Genomic DNA, 14630 nt, shown 5'->3' on the forward strand with positions numbered 1-14630 from the left:
GGGCTGACCGATGCATAGTCTAGATCTTGCTTCTCTCACTCCTTCCTTTTAAGCCCATATCAAGCCAAGTCTCTTAACTGGGCAAAATGCATTTGATTGCATTGTAGAACCATTTCTAGTAGTCAATGATCTTTCACTATAAGGTACACTATTCAAAAGTAGCCTCTGATAGCTATTTCCCAAAGAGAACCATAATTAATTTCTGATGATTTTATGGAGGCAATTCGTAGAAGTCCAGTCCAGGTTTCTCATTTTCAACACCACCATGAACAAGGGCCATGGGGCTTGCTGATGGATAGTCTAGATCTTGCTTTGCTCAGTTGTTCATTTCCAATATCAAGCCAAGTCTCCCAACTGGGCAAAATGCCTTTGAATGCATTGTTGAGGCATGTCTAGCAGTCACTGATCTCTCACCAAGAGGTACACTATTCAAAAGTAGTCTCTGACAGTCACTGTATTTCCCAAAGAGGATCTGAATTCATTTCTGAAGATGATATGGTGGCAGTTCGTAGAAGTCCAGGTTCCTCTTTTTTTAACATCACTACAAATGAAGGTGATGGGGGCTGGCTGATGGATAGTTTAGGTTAAGCTTCTCTCACTCCTTTATTTTTAGCCCCTACCATAATCTGTTGACTGGCCAAAAGTAGCCTCTGAGAGCTATATTAAAGGAGAACGGGAAAGCACTTTTATGCTCAGACCAAACCTGTGGTAATTTACAAATCTTCCTGAGACATAACTGCATACCACATTTTGCAGCAGTCAATGGAAGCATTAAGTTTTTGTCAATGGGTCTATTTCAATTACAACTCATTGTAGCTAATTAAAACTTAACTAACTTAATCTAAATTCAATGGCCTTCTTAGGTTCAGGTTTAACCAACTAAAGATGCAAACTTCAGACATTAAACAGGTCTTACGTAGCTATTCAACTTCAGTATAATTGAGTCGTCAAACTGTAAAAATTCGGTAACGCTTTATAATACAGCCCGCGTTTTAGAGGGTAAGTATCCATTACTTACGGTGTAAGTTCTCTGTATGTACCCTTTACTTACGGTGTAAGTTCTCTGTATGTACCCTTTACTTACGGTGTAAGTTCTCTGTATGAACCAGGGTACATTCAACATACTTACCGGGTCCTACAGGTACTTAACTGTAAGTATAAATAAAGAACACAGAAAGAACCAGGAACAAGAGAGTAACAACTGGGTAACTTTCTGACACTTACCGTGTACTTTACCAAAACATATGGTATAACGTTTCTGTATTTATCAGTTTATTTAAAATACTTATGTGGTTCTCCTAGTACTTAAATGTAGGTACAAATTAATTACCAGGAACAACAGTATAAAAAAACTGGATATGTCATTGCCTGCACTTTCCCTAAATTTCTGGTGCAATATTAATGTATGTATATATATGTGTGTCTTATTTAAACATTTTGTTCATGATAGTTATAAAGGTTTCATTCCAGTCATACCCAAGGGACTTATCATTCTAATATATTTTATTAGTTTGAATAAAAAGATAATGCTGAGATTTCAAAGGGAATTTATTTTTTAATACACAGAAAACACAAGGTTTTATTTTAATGGATAATGGTGGATAGGTTTCCATCTTCAGTCCTTTTCTGCTCGACTCTTCTCACCGTTGTTGCCTTTGTCTTGCTCCTGGAGTCCTGGTGCACACCTTGTCCTGTAAAGCTGCTTTTTATAACCCCTGTTCTAAAAAGAACTTTAAACCCACACTTCACCGAGTTCTACTGTTCTTACTCTGAAAGTATGCAGTACTTACTCTGTAAGTACTCAGAAACAACAGAGAGCGGGCTGTATTATGTAGTGTGCAGTGTTCTGCTGTTCTTACTCTGTAAGTACCCAGTAAGTACTCAGAAACAACAGAGAGCGGGCTGTATTATGTAGTGTGCAGTGTTCTGCAGTTCTTACTCTGTAAGTACCCAGTAAGTACTCAGAAACAACAGAGAGCGGGCTGTATTATGTAGTGTGCAGTGTTCTGCAGTTCTTACTCTGTAAGTACCCAGTAAGTACTCAGAAACAACAGAGAGCGGGCTGTATTATGTAGTGTGCAGTGTTCTGCAGTTCTTACTCTGTAAGTACCCAGTAAGTACTCAGAAACAACAGAGAGCAGGCTGTATTATGTAGTGTGCAGTGTTCTGCAGTTCTTACTCTGTAAGTACATACCACTGAGACCAATTTTTTGTTAAATCTTAATAAAAGCAAAAACAATCTGTACAACAATACATAACATTAAACTTATTTATTTATTTATTTACAATCATCATTGATTATATGTTTCTTTTAGGTAAAATGTTATATTTTTTGTTCTTCTTGATCTTCTTCTTCTTGTGCTTTTCCTTTTTTTCGTCTATCAGAAAGCAGGATGCGGAATCTTCTGCCCCTCTCCATCCTGCTTTTGTCCATAAGAAAAAAAAAAAGAATAAGTTTACTTTTTAGATGCAATTATATGTATCATTAATTTCAAAGCATGTCACACAAGTTTTTAGCCTTTAGCAAATACTCATTGTGCATTTATAAAGTATATATATATATATATATATATATATATATATATATATATATATATATATATATATATATATATATATATAAACATACAGTTGGAAGTTTACATACACTCATGGACACAAATGTCATGGAAATGTTTGCAAATACAGATTTACACATGAGTGATCACAAAAATTATGCAAGATAGTTTTGTCACTGGATCAGAAATAATTTAATTAATCAACTGGCCAATAGGAAAGTTATAATAGCATCATGCTTTTTGGCAGTTTTTTTTGGCAATAGATACATTAAAAAAGGTAAAGGGAAAATGAAGAGAGTAGGAAAGCTCAGAATTCTGCGGCTGAACCTAAAACTATCAGCTACACTGCTGGAATAAGCAAGGCAACTTTTTAACACTCTGGCCTCAAACATACAGGAAACGTGTATTGTGCTTAAAAGTTGTATCTGTGCAAGGAAACCAACAAATTTAGCGACATCTACTACTTCAGCCAAGAATGATCAAAACTACAACCACACAGACACACGCAAAGGCAATGTGTTGACACGTCTCAGAGGTATAAATTTATATATGTATATACTACGTCTTGTCTCTTGAACCCAATATTGTGAGATGAGTATCTCGTCACACCTTTTGTGAGCAGTGAACACTGCACATACACATTCAGTGCGAAACAGCTTAGCATGGAGCAGCAGCAAAGATGCATTAGTTAACAGCTGTAGTAATTATCTGGCTAATATATCAGATTAATCTGACCACAAACAAACTGCTCCAGACCACAGGGCACCTAAAGAGGACTTGTGATTAGGAAGGTGTTGATAATGTTATGCTTGATCTGTGTATTTCTGCAACTGAAAGTGAGAGAGAATTTAAACGATTTAAACAATAATTTACACATGCACACGGAGACACACACACACCTGAAGGACCTGCAGCCATGTCAGGAACAGATGTTAATTTGTCCACATGTTCCTTCAAAACTGTGCATTCATCATGTAGGAATTTGATTTCCACCTTTAGCTTTGCCACCTCAACTAAAAACAAAAACAAAAGAAAGTACAACATGTTAAGAGTGTAAAACCTTGTGCTGCTTGAGAAAATGTTTTAGGCTAATGGATTAATAAAAGAGTCACACCCCTAATGTATGTATCAAGTTTGCTTTAGTTTAATAAATGGTTTCATTTATAATTACATATAAATTATACAGATGCAGTTAGTCACATTTAAGGGGGAGGGGGGATCACTGTTTGTAAAATGCCTGGATGATGGGGCAAAAATATATACAGTGCCTCAAATAGGGCAGTGCAACAAGATGATATGTTTCATTATGACAATAAAAAATGTCTATTGTTTAGTATTAAGGTCTATCATCTATATCGTTGCAAAATACAACTTATTTTTTTGTTGCCTGGGTGATGCACCAAGGCTAATAGGATAGAAATGGGATAATAGGACAGCCCTACATCAGGATAGAAATGTTTGATCAAATTGCAAGGCCCTACCTCCGAGTACTATTCAACCCCCTACAGATTTTGCAAGTTAAACAGTCACAATTAACATATAATCGTGAAATATGGCCTATACGTGGCCCTGGACATGTTAAATACACTGTAGCAAAAAAAATATTCTCTGTTAAATTCATTTTGAAACATTTTGAAAAGTTAAAAATGGTCAATTATTATCCAACAATTCAAACCACCAGAATTCTGTGTGGTTCCCTCAAGTTTTAAAATGTATTTGAGCTATTACAAAAAATGAGCTTCACATGCTTGGATTAATTTTTTTTCTGACTACAAAAGCCCCTCCCTAAACAAAAGAACAGCACTCATACATGGTAAGCATGGAAAACACTTGTCACAGATAAAACCCTGGAGGGTCACAAGGCTGGCAAGGGCTATAAAACCCTTTCAATGAGTTGGGCCTTTATGTCTTTGCTGTCGGGAGCATCATCCAGAAGTGGAAGGATTTCGGAGTCCTATAAAACCAAAAAATCAAAATGTTATCCAATACCACCAAGACAGTCTTAAAGAACACATTCCATGGAATGTGTTCTTCAAGACTGTTCTGGTGCCTTGAATAACAATTTGATTTGCTGGTATTATAGGACTTTGAAATGTGGTTTATGCAAAAGCGAACAGACATTTTTCCTAAGTTTGGTATTCAATTACTCCAAAATGATACAGTAATATTCTTTGTTACTCAATCTATTATTAGTATGGAATGTTTTCTTTAAGGCTGTCTTGGTAGCATTGGATAACCATTTGATTTGCTGGTTTTATAGGACTTTGAAATGTGGTTTATGCTAAAGCGATTGGACATTTTTTCTTAAGTTTGGTATCCAATTACTCCAAAATGATACAGTAATATTCTTTGTTACTCATGCCATTAATGGAATGTATGGAATGTGTTCTTCAAGACTGTCTGAGTGTCATTGGATAACCATTTGATTTGCTGGTTTTATAGGACTCCGAAATGTGGTTTAAGTACAACCGAATAGACATTTTTCCTAAGTTGGGTATCCAATTACTCCAAAATGATACAGTAATATTCTTTGTTACTCAATCTATTATTAGTATGGAATGTTTTCTTTAAGGCTGTCTTGGTAGCATTGGATAACCATTTGATTTGCTGGTTTTATAGGACTTTGAAATGTGGTTTATGCTAAAGCGATTGGACATTTTTTCTTAAGTTTGGTATCCAATTACTCCAAAATGATACAGTAATATTCTTTGTTATTCATGTCATTATTAGTATGGAATGTGTTCTTTAAGGCTGTCTTGGTAGCATTGGATAACAATTTGATTAGATTAGATATTTTTCTCTAAATATATTTTACTCTAAAATTTTACAGTAATATCACTTGACATGAATAACATTAACAGTATGGAATGTCTTCTTCACGGATTTCATTGTCTAATATGATAACAATTAGATTTTTTTTTGGTTTTATAGCCCCGAAATATCTTTAAAAAAAAAACGAATGGACATTTTTGGTATCAAATTACTCCAAAATGATACGGTAATATCACTTCAAACATTTATCTGGGATATATGAGAAAAAGATCACTAAGAATTTAGTGCTGTGATATGATATTAATTTGATTTGCTTATTTAATAGCTCTTTTTCCAAAACGTTACACTGCTCTACAGATAAGCAGTGGTCTTTCTGGTGTATATTTGTGGATTATCCCTCATTAAATCATGTTTATTTGGGTGTAAAACTAGTCTCTGTTCCATTTTAAGTCTCTGCACGAGAAGCGCCAGTCTCTGCTCCTCCGGGTGCGCTGTGCACGCGGCTACCGTAATACACGGCTTAGACGCGCACTCCAGTTCTCGGTGTAGATAGCGCGACCGAGCGTTTTCTAAGTGCAGATGGCGTGACCGCGATATAATTCCAGTAAGTAACGCTTTACTCATGTCAATGATAGATAGTTAACCTAAACTGATTTTACCTTTTTCCTTTCGTGTCTCCTTTTTTCACGGCTGCTGGCTCCCTCGCTTTGTGCCACTCAGTTTTCCAAACAACTCCTGCGGTCCTGACGTCATTTCCTGCTGCATTCACATTTACTCTCGTAAATGTCTAATTGGCCATAATATATTTTCTTTTAATTTGTTGCTGTCAAACAAAAAGTAATACATGCATATGTGTTTCATAATAACATTTTTGTGGACGATGTTTTGTCAAATACATTATTACGAAAAACAATATTATTGTAATTTTAAGACGATTAAATGTGACAAACATAACAATAATATAGCATATCAAAGCACTTATACCCTTTTAAATAAAACAAAATTTGAATATATAATAATATATATATATATAGTTAAATATAAAATAATAATAATAATAATAATACGTTTTTATTATGATTACTGTAATAATATTATTATTAATATAATTTCATTTTATGCCTTGTTCAAATGATCAAACCCAATACTTAATTAAGTGATATTGTCAAGATGGGTCAACATTTTTTGTATTTATTTTACTAATTATTTATTTAGAAAATGTTTTTTTCTGTTTTACTGTTATTTTATTTACTTTGTAGACTAGTTATAGGTACCTTGGAATTGGTTTGCGACAAAAAAATTTGAAAGCATTACAAGCTAGCAGTATTGCTAAACCTCCCTTCCAGTAGGTGGAGTACTGAGAATTTAAACTTAGTTCACTTGGTTAACTGTTTGTACTACAACACTGGCTGTTAAGCATGGAGCGAGGTAAGGTGGAATATGATATGATACATTAATATTGATATGCATAATAGGGTTTATTGATTTTAAGTCAACATACATAGATGTTACCAATCTTAGCTTAACTAGTTTAAATTATAAATCCTCTAGCTGGTTAACACACAGCTCCTCAGCAACGTTTTTTGCTCTGCTCCCGACAGCATGGATTTGTAGTGATAGCTAGGTTAACTGAAGCTATAGGGTTCATAACAAAATTACTTCAAAGAAAATAACAAGGCTGTCGTGAGTTTTTTTTTTTGTTCAAATACCCTGTTACACCTTAAGTGGCGCATCATTTTCCCCCATTCCACCTTAAATATTGCTGCAGGAATAGAAAGTATGTTGCGCAATTTAAGGTGGTACTGAGAATGTCCAATAGAGCGGTCTGCTCAAACAAGAAGCAAAATATAAAGCTATTTTTTTTGTGACGGCCATAGGATCGGAAAATGCACCCTTTGAATCCATTAAAAAGTTTCATAGTTAGTAATGTTAGTAGAGTAATATTATTATTATTATTATTATTATTATTATTATTATTATTATTATTATTATTATTATTAATATTGATCCATGATGGTCTGCTCTACTCATTAATACTTAATAATTACATATTAATTGATAGTTTAACAATACGTCTAGGTCATGTTTATGCAGGATTTTCTTTTTAATATTTACAGTTATGGTATATAGAACTTATAATGATCTGTTTTCCAAAAGCATCTTAACATTAAGAACATCAGACTTAATGATCTTAAACCCAGCCATGATTGTTAGATCCTCAGCTGGTTAATTTGGTTTGCAATTCATTTATGTGTAGATAATCAGGGATTATTTAATTTCAACCTTTCCTTCATTCAGTTTATTATTTTAAATATTGGCTTATTTGGATTGTTTTGTAACATTACAGTATATGAAATGCACTAGACCTGATGGATTTTTAACATAATATCAAATTACACAAATTACCATTTTTGAGCTTCTCTTTTTTATAAATGCACTGCTCTTTATTTTACACATCTTTATTATCTTTATAAATGCACAATGAGTATTTGCTAAAGGCTAAAAACTTGTGTGACATGCTTTGAAATTAATGATACATATAATTGCATCTAAAAAGTAAACTTATTCATTTTTTTTTTCTTATGGACAAAAGCAGGATGGAGAGGGGCAGAAGATTCCGCATCCTGCTTTCTGATAGACGAAAAAAAGGAAAAGCACAAGAAGAAGAAGATCAAGAAGAACAAAAAATATAACATTTTACCTAAAAGAAACATATAATCAATGATGATTGTAAATAAATAAATAAATAAGTTTAATGTTATGTATTGTTGTACAGATTGTTTTTGCTTTTATTAAGATTTAACAAAAAATTGGTCTCAGTGGTATGTACTTACAGAGTAAGAACTGCAGAACACTGCACACTACATAATACAGCCTGCTCTCTGTTGTTTCTGAGTACTTACTGGGTACTTACAGAGTAAGAACTGCAGAACACTGCACACTACATAATACAGCCCGCTCTCTGTTGTTTCTGAGTACTTACTGGGTACTTACAGAGTAAGAACTGTAGAACACTGCACACTACATAATACAGCCCGCTCTCTGTTGTTTCTGAGTACTTACTGGGTACTTACAGAGTAAGAACTGCAGAACACTGCACACTACATAATACAGCCCGCTCTCTGTTGTTTCTGAGTACTTACTGGGTACTTACAGAGTAAGAACTGCAGAACACTGCACACTACATAATACAGCCCGCTCTCTGTTGTTTCTGAGTACTTACTGGGTACTTACAGAGTAAGAACTGCAGAACACTGCACACTACATAATACAGCCCGCTCTCTGTTGTTTCTGAGTACTTACAGAGTAAGTACTGCATACTTTCAGAGTAAGAACAGTAGAACTCGGTGAAGTGTGGGTTTAAAGTTCTTTTTAGAACAGGGGTTATAAAAAGCAGCTTTACAGGACAAGGTGTGCACCAGGACTCCAGGAGTACAGGATTTTCTTTTTAATATTTACAGTTATGGTATATAGAACTTATAATGATCTGTTTTCCAAAAGCATCTTAACATTAAGAACATCAGACTTAATGATCTTAAACCCAGCCATGATTGTTAGATCCTCAGCTGGTTAATTTGGTTTGCAATTCATTTATGTGTAGATAATCAGGGATTATTTAATTTCAACCTTTCCTTCATTCAGTTTATTATTTTAAATATTGGCTTATTTGGATTGTTTTGTAACATTACAGTATATGAAATGCACTAGACCTGATGGATTTTTAACATAATATCAAATTACATTTAAATATTGTATTGTTATGTTTAGTCTGCAGAAAATATGTTCAGAAAAACACAATGTTTCCTACTATTATTATAACAAATTATCATTCACATATTAATGCAGTAATTTAACTTTGTGTATTTCATACTTATTAATGTATTGTGTTTTATAATAATTTTAATATACTACCATTTTTGAGCTTCTCTTTTTTATAAATGCACTGCTCTTTATTTTACACATCTTTATTATTGTAAAATTTATTTAATCAAACATTTTTTGTAAAATAGTTCGTTCATCCAACATTTATTTAATTATTTAATAAAGTTACATACATTTCTAAATAAAAGTATTTTCAATTAATGATTCAGACATCCTAACTAATATTAAAGTTAAGGGTGCAGTCTTACAATATGAAATATGCACTAATATTAATAATAATACACAACCGTCAAACAACATACCCTTATTTAGTACACATAAGTATCAACAACAAAAAATGTAGTGTTAATAATAATTTAATTCAATAATTATTTTCAGTTCTGATTCAAACTATGTATGTTTATACAGTCTCATATCTATGATCTACAAAATTACTGCACAACAACAAAAAAATGAATGTTAAATAGGTTTTTGACAAAACAGTATATTTTTTGTTTTCATTTACAAATTTCATGAACATTTTTACTCTGTGCCCTAAGATGGAAAGACCAAAAAGACTTCTTCCTCAAAAATATGTGGACAATGAAGAGACAGGTGTGACCAAGGATGAAGCATCAAGACAAGAAAGAAGCAGGTCAAGCAGCCAAGGTGACAGAGGATATTATATAAATTGAAATGCAGCAACCGAATATTATACATCTGCTGTGATTTCTATGGGTTCTATGATATATCTTGCTGGCCATTTTTGACCCATGTTGCACATTAGAGGAGTAGTGATACAAAAAGAGCTTTTATTAAAAAAGTAAGAAAATACAAAATAAAATAAGGATGCACTATGATCCAAAATACTGAATACTGAATGATTAAATTAATTTAAATTTAAATTAATTTATTGTAAACCTGTGTTGCGCATCAAAAGGTTAAAGGTAATGTATTAATAGTTTTGGCTTTGGATAGATATCTATACGAACATGCTTGACTAGTTTCCCTTCTAAGGTAGTCCATTACATATATTGTCACTATAAGACTTTATGTTAAGTATTTTGCTTGGAACTATTGTGATGTAATTCATTACTTATGGTATTTTTTGAAACCAATGTCCCCACCACCATTAGCTAGCCATGACCATTTAGACAAGACTGATCTCTGCACAGCAGGAAACTTTGAAAGGCTGTCCAGGGCATGTAAGGTTAAAAGTAGCTACATAATCCTTCCACTTCTGGATGATGCTCCCGACAGCAAAGACATAAAGGCCCAACTCATTGAAAGGGTTTTATAGCCCTTGCCAGCCTTGTGACCCTCCAAGGTTTTATCTGTGACAAGTGTTTTCCATGCTTACCATGTATGAGTGCTGTTATTTTGTTTAGGGAGGGGCTTTTGTAGTCAGAAAAAAAAATAATCCAAGCATGTGAAGCTCATTGTTTGTAATAGCTCAAATACATTTTAAAACTTGAGGGAACCACACATAATTCTGGTGGTTTGAATTGTTGGATAATAATTGACCATTTTTAACTTTTCAAAATGTTTCAAAATGAATTTAACAGAGAATAATTTTTTTGCTACAGTGTATTTAACATGTCCAGGGCCACGTATAGGCCATATTTCACGATTATATGTTAATTGTGACTGTTTAACTTGCAAAATCTGTAGGGGGTTGAATAGTACTCGGAGGTAGGGCCTTGCAATTTGATCAAACATTTCTATCCTGATGTAGGGCTGTCCTATTATCCCATTTCTATCCTATTAGCCTTGGTGCATCACCCAGGCAACAAAAAAATAAGTTGTATTTTGCAACGATATAGATGATAGACCTTAATACTAAACAATAGACATTATTGTCATAATGAAACATATCATCTTGTTGCACTGCCCTATTTGAGGCACTGTATATATTTTTGCCCCATCATCCAGGCATTTTACAAACAGTGATCCCCCCTCCCCCTTAAATGTGACTAACTGCATCTGTATAATTTATATGTAATTATAAATGAAACCATTTATTAAACTAAAGCAAACTTGATACATACATTAGGGGTGTGACTCTTTTATTAATCCATTAGCCTAAAACATTTTCTCAAGCAGCACAAGGTTTTACACTCTTAACATGTTGTACTTTCTTTTGTTTTTGTTTTTAGTTGAGGTGGCAAAGCTAAAGGTGGAAATCAAATTCCTACATGATGAATGCACAGTTTTGAAGGAACATGTGGACAAATTAACATCTGTTCCTGACATGGCTGCAGGTCCTTCAGGTGTGTGTGTGTCTCCATGTGCATGTGTAAATTATTGTTTAAATCGTTTAAATTCTCTCTCACTTTCAGTTGCAGAAATACACAGATCAAGCATAACATTATCAACACCTTCCTAATCACAAGTCCTCTTTAGGTGCCCTGTGGTCTGGAGCAGTTTGTTTGTGGTCAGATTAATCTGATATATTAGCCAGATAATTACTACAGCTGTTAACTAATGCATCTTTGCTGCTGCTCCATGCTAAGCTGTTTCACACTGAATGTGTATGTGCAGTGTTCACTGCTCACAAAAGGTGTGACGAGATACTCATCTCACAATATTGGGTTCAAGAGACAAGACGTAGTATATACATATATAAGTTTATACTTCTGAGACGTGTCAACACATTGCCTTTGCGTGTGTCTGTGTGGTTGTAGTTTTGATCATTCTTGGCTGAAGTAGTAGATGTCGCTAAATTTGTTGGTTTCCTTGCACAGATACAACTTTTAAGCACAATACACGTTTCCTGTATGTTTGAGGCCAGAGTGTTAAAAAGTTGCCTTGCTTATTCCAGCAGTGTAGCTGATAGTTTTAGGTTCAGCCGCAGAATTCTGAGCTTTCCTACTCTCTTCATTTTCCCTTTACCTTTTTTAATGTATCTATTGCCAAAAAAAAAACTGCCAAAAAGCATGATGCTATTATAACTTTCCTATTGGCCAGTTGATTAATTAAATTATTTCTGATCCAGTGACAAAACTATCTTGCATAATTTTTGTGATCACTCATGTGTAAATCTGTATTTGCAAACATTTCCATGATATTTGTGTCCATGAGTGTATGTAAACTTCCAACTGTATGTTTATATATATATATATATATATATATATATATATATATATATATATATATATATATATATATATATATATATACTTTATAAATGCACAATGAGTATTTGCTAAAGGCTAAAAACTTGTGTGACATGCTTTGAAATTAATGATACATATAATTGCATCTAAAAAGTAAACTTATTCATTTTTTTTTTCTTATGGACAAAAGCAGGATGGAGAGGGGCAGAAGATTCCGCATCCTGCTTTCTGATAGACGAAAAAAAGGAAAAGCACAAGAAGAAGAAGATCAAGAAGAACAAAAAATATAACATTTTACCTAAAAGAAACATATAATCAATGATGATTGTAAATAAATAAATAAATAAGTTTAATGTTATGTATTGTTGTACAGATTGTTTTTGCTTTTATTAAGATTTAACAAAAAATTGGTCTCAGTGGTATGTACTTACAGAGTAAGAACTGCAGAACACTGCACACTACATAATACAGCCTGCTCTCTGTTGTTTCTGAGTACTTACTGGGTACTTACAGAGTAAGAACTGCAGAACACTGCACACTACATAATACAGCCCGCTCTCTGTTGTTTCTGAGTACTTACTGGGTACTTACAGAGTAAGAACTGTAGAACACTGCACACTACATAATACAGCCCGCTCTCTGTTGTTTCTGAGTACTTACTGGGTACTTACAGAGTAAGAACTGCAGAACACTGCACACTACATAATACAGCCCGCTCTCTGTTGTTTCTGAGTACTTACTGGGTACTTACAGAGTAAGAACTGCAGAACACTGCACACTACATAATACAGCCCGCTCTCTGTTGTTTCTGAGTACTTACTGGGTACTTACAGAGTAAGAACTGCAGAACACTGCACACTACATAATACAGCCCGCTCTCTGTTGTTTCTGAGTACTTACAGAGTAAGTACTGCATACTTTCAGAGTAAGAACAGTAGAACTCGGTGAAGTGTGGGTTTAAAGTTCTTTTTAGAACAGGGGTTATAAAAAGCAGCTTTACAGGACAAGGTGTGCACCAGGACTCCAGGAGCAAGACAAAGGCAACAACGGTGAGAAGAGTCGAGCAGAAAAGGACTGAAGATGGAAACCTATCCACCATTATCCATTAAAATAAAACCTTGTGTTTTCTGTGTATTAAAAAATAAATTCCCTTTGAAATCTCAGCATTATCTTTTTATTCAAACTAATAAAATATATTAGAATGATAAGTCCCTTGGGTATGACTGGAATGAAACCTTTATAACTATCATGAACAAAATGTTTAAATAAGACACACATATATATACATACATTAATATTGCACCAGAAATTTAGGGAAAGTGCAGGCAATGACATATCCAGTTTTTTATACTGTTGTTCCTGGTAATTAATTTGTACCTACATTTAAGTACTAGGAGAACCCCATAAGTATTTTAAATAAACTGATAAATACAGAAACGTTATACCATATGTTTTGGTAAAGTACACGGTAAGTGTCAGAAAGTTACCCAGTTGTTACTCTCTTGTTCCTGGTTCTTTCTGTGTTCTTTATTTATACTTACAGTTAAGTACCTGTAGGACCCGGTAAGTATGTTGAATGTACCCTGGTTCATACAGAGAACTTACACCATAAGTAAAGGGTACATACAGAGAACTTACACCGTAAGTAATGGGTACTTACCCTCTAAAACGCGGGCTGTATTATAAAGCGTTACCAAAAATTCCTTTAAGCATAGTAAACTTTACAGTAATACATTAAACCATTGCACCCCGAGGAGCTAGTAGAGAGGAGCCGGGCCCAAGAGAAGAAGAAAGACCTTTGCTTAAATCTTCCCCAAGATGGCAGACCATGGACCAGCCTGTGGAAGCAGGTTATTAACTACATACAGTAGATATAGTAGAAGAAATACTGTAGCTGCATTTTATGATAGATTACCTCCACTGTAGCTCTCAAACATTTCGAGTTCCTAGTGCACCACTGTGGCAGGCTCTGTGAAGAACCAGAACCCAGCCAAAAAACAAACATTTCAGCGTACGCAGTTGACCAGCGGTCAGTTGGGCTAAACAGCCCACTTTCAGTCCACTGCTGCTTTCCTCTTGCAGAGAAGATGGAGGGGGTTTCGGGGGTATTACAGTGAGGGAGGGGCAATTACCTGAGCACAATTACTGTATCTAACAACCCCCATCCATCACGGCCTCCACCCTCTCCCAGCCTCATTGTGATCGGCTTTCCTCAGGAATTGGAGAGACACTCAGTCATCTCGGGCAGACAGCCCTGGCCCCGCTACATGCCAATTGAAAACATGAGCAGCATTCCCAAGCACCTCCGGATCCTCTCGGAGTG

At 34.5% G+C, this 14630-nt stretch overlaps 2 long non-coding RNA genes across 5 annotated transcripts; one reads left to right on the forward strand and one right to left on the reverse strand.

Moving 5' to 3' along the window:
- Positions 1-2255: 2255 nt before the first annotated feature.
- On the reverse strand, positions 2256-6104 carry LOC125782301 (uncharacterized). Of its 2 annotated transcripts, none has more exons than XR_007424921.1 (3): positions 5990-6104; positions 3458-3571; positions 2256-2420 (listed from the first exon to the last, which is right to left on the reverse strand). It is a non-coding gene; the product is annotated as an uncharacterized LOC125782301 (long non-coding RNA). The 2 variants fall into 2 exon arrangements; XR_007424922.1 differs by having other exon boundaries at positions 2256-2423.
- Positions 5701-12665, forward strand: LOC125782302 (uncharacterized). 3 transcript variants are annotated; one of them, XR_007424925.1, is made up of 4 exons: positions 5701-5934; positions 9752-9860; positions 11348-11461; positions 12501-12665. It is a non-coding gene; the product is annotated as an uncharacterized LOC125782302 (long non-coding RNA). The 3 variants fall into 3 exon arrangements; XR_007424924.1 differs by lacking the exon at positions 5701-5934 and adding an exon at positions 6642-6758 and having other exon boundaries at positions 12498-12665; XR_007424923.1 differs by lacking the exon at positions 5701-5934 and adding an exon at positions 6642-6758.
- Positions 12666-14630: the final 1965 nt, after the last annotated feature.

Source organism: Astyanax mexicanus, chromosome 16 (genome assembly GCF_023375975.1).
Source record: "Astyanax mexicanus isolate ESR-SI-001 chromosome 16, AstMex3_surface, whole genome shotgun sequence".
NCBI classification, from domain to species: Eukaryota; Metazoa; Chordata; class Actinopteri; order Characiformes; family Acestrorhamphidae; genus Astyanax; species Astyanax mexicanus.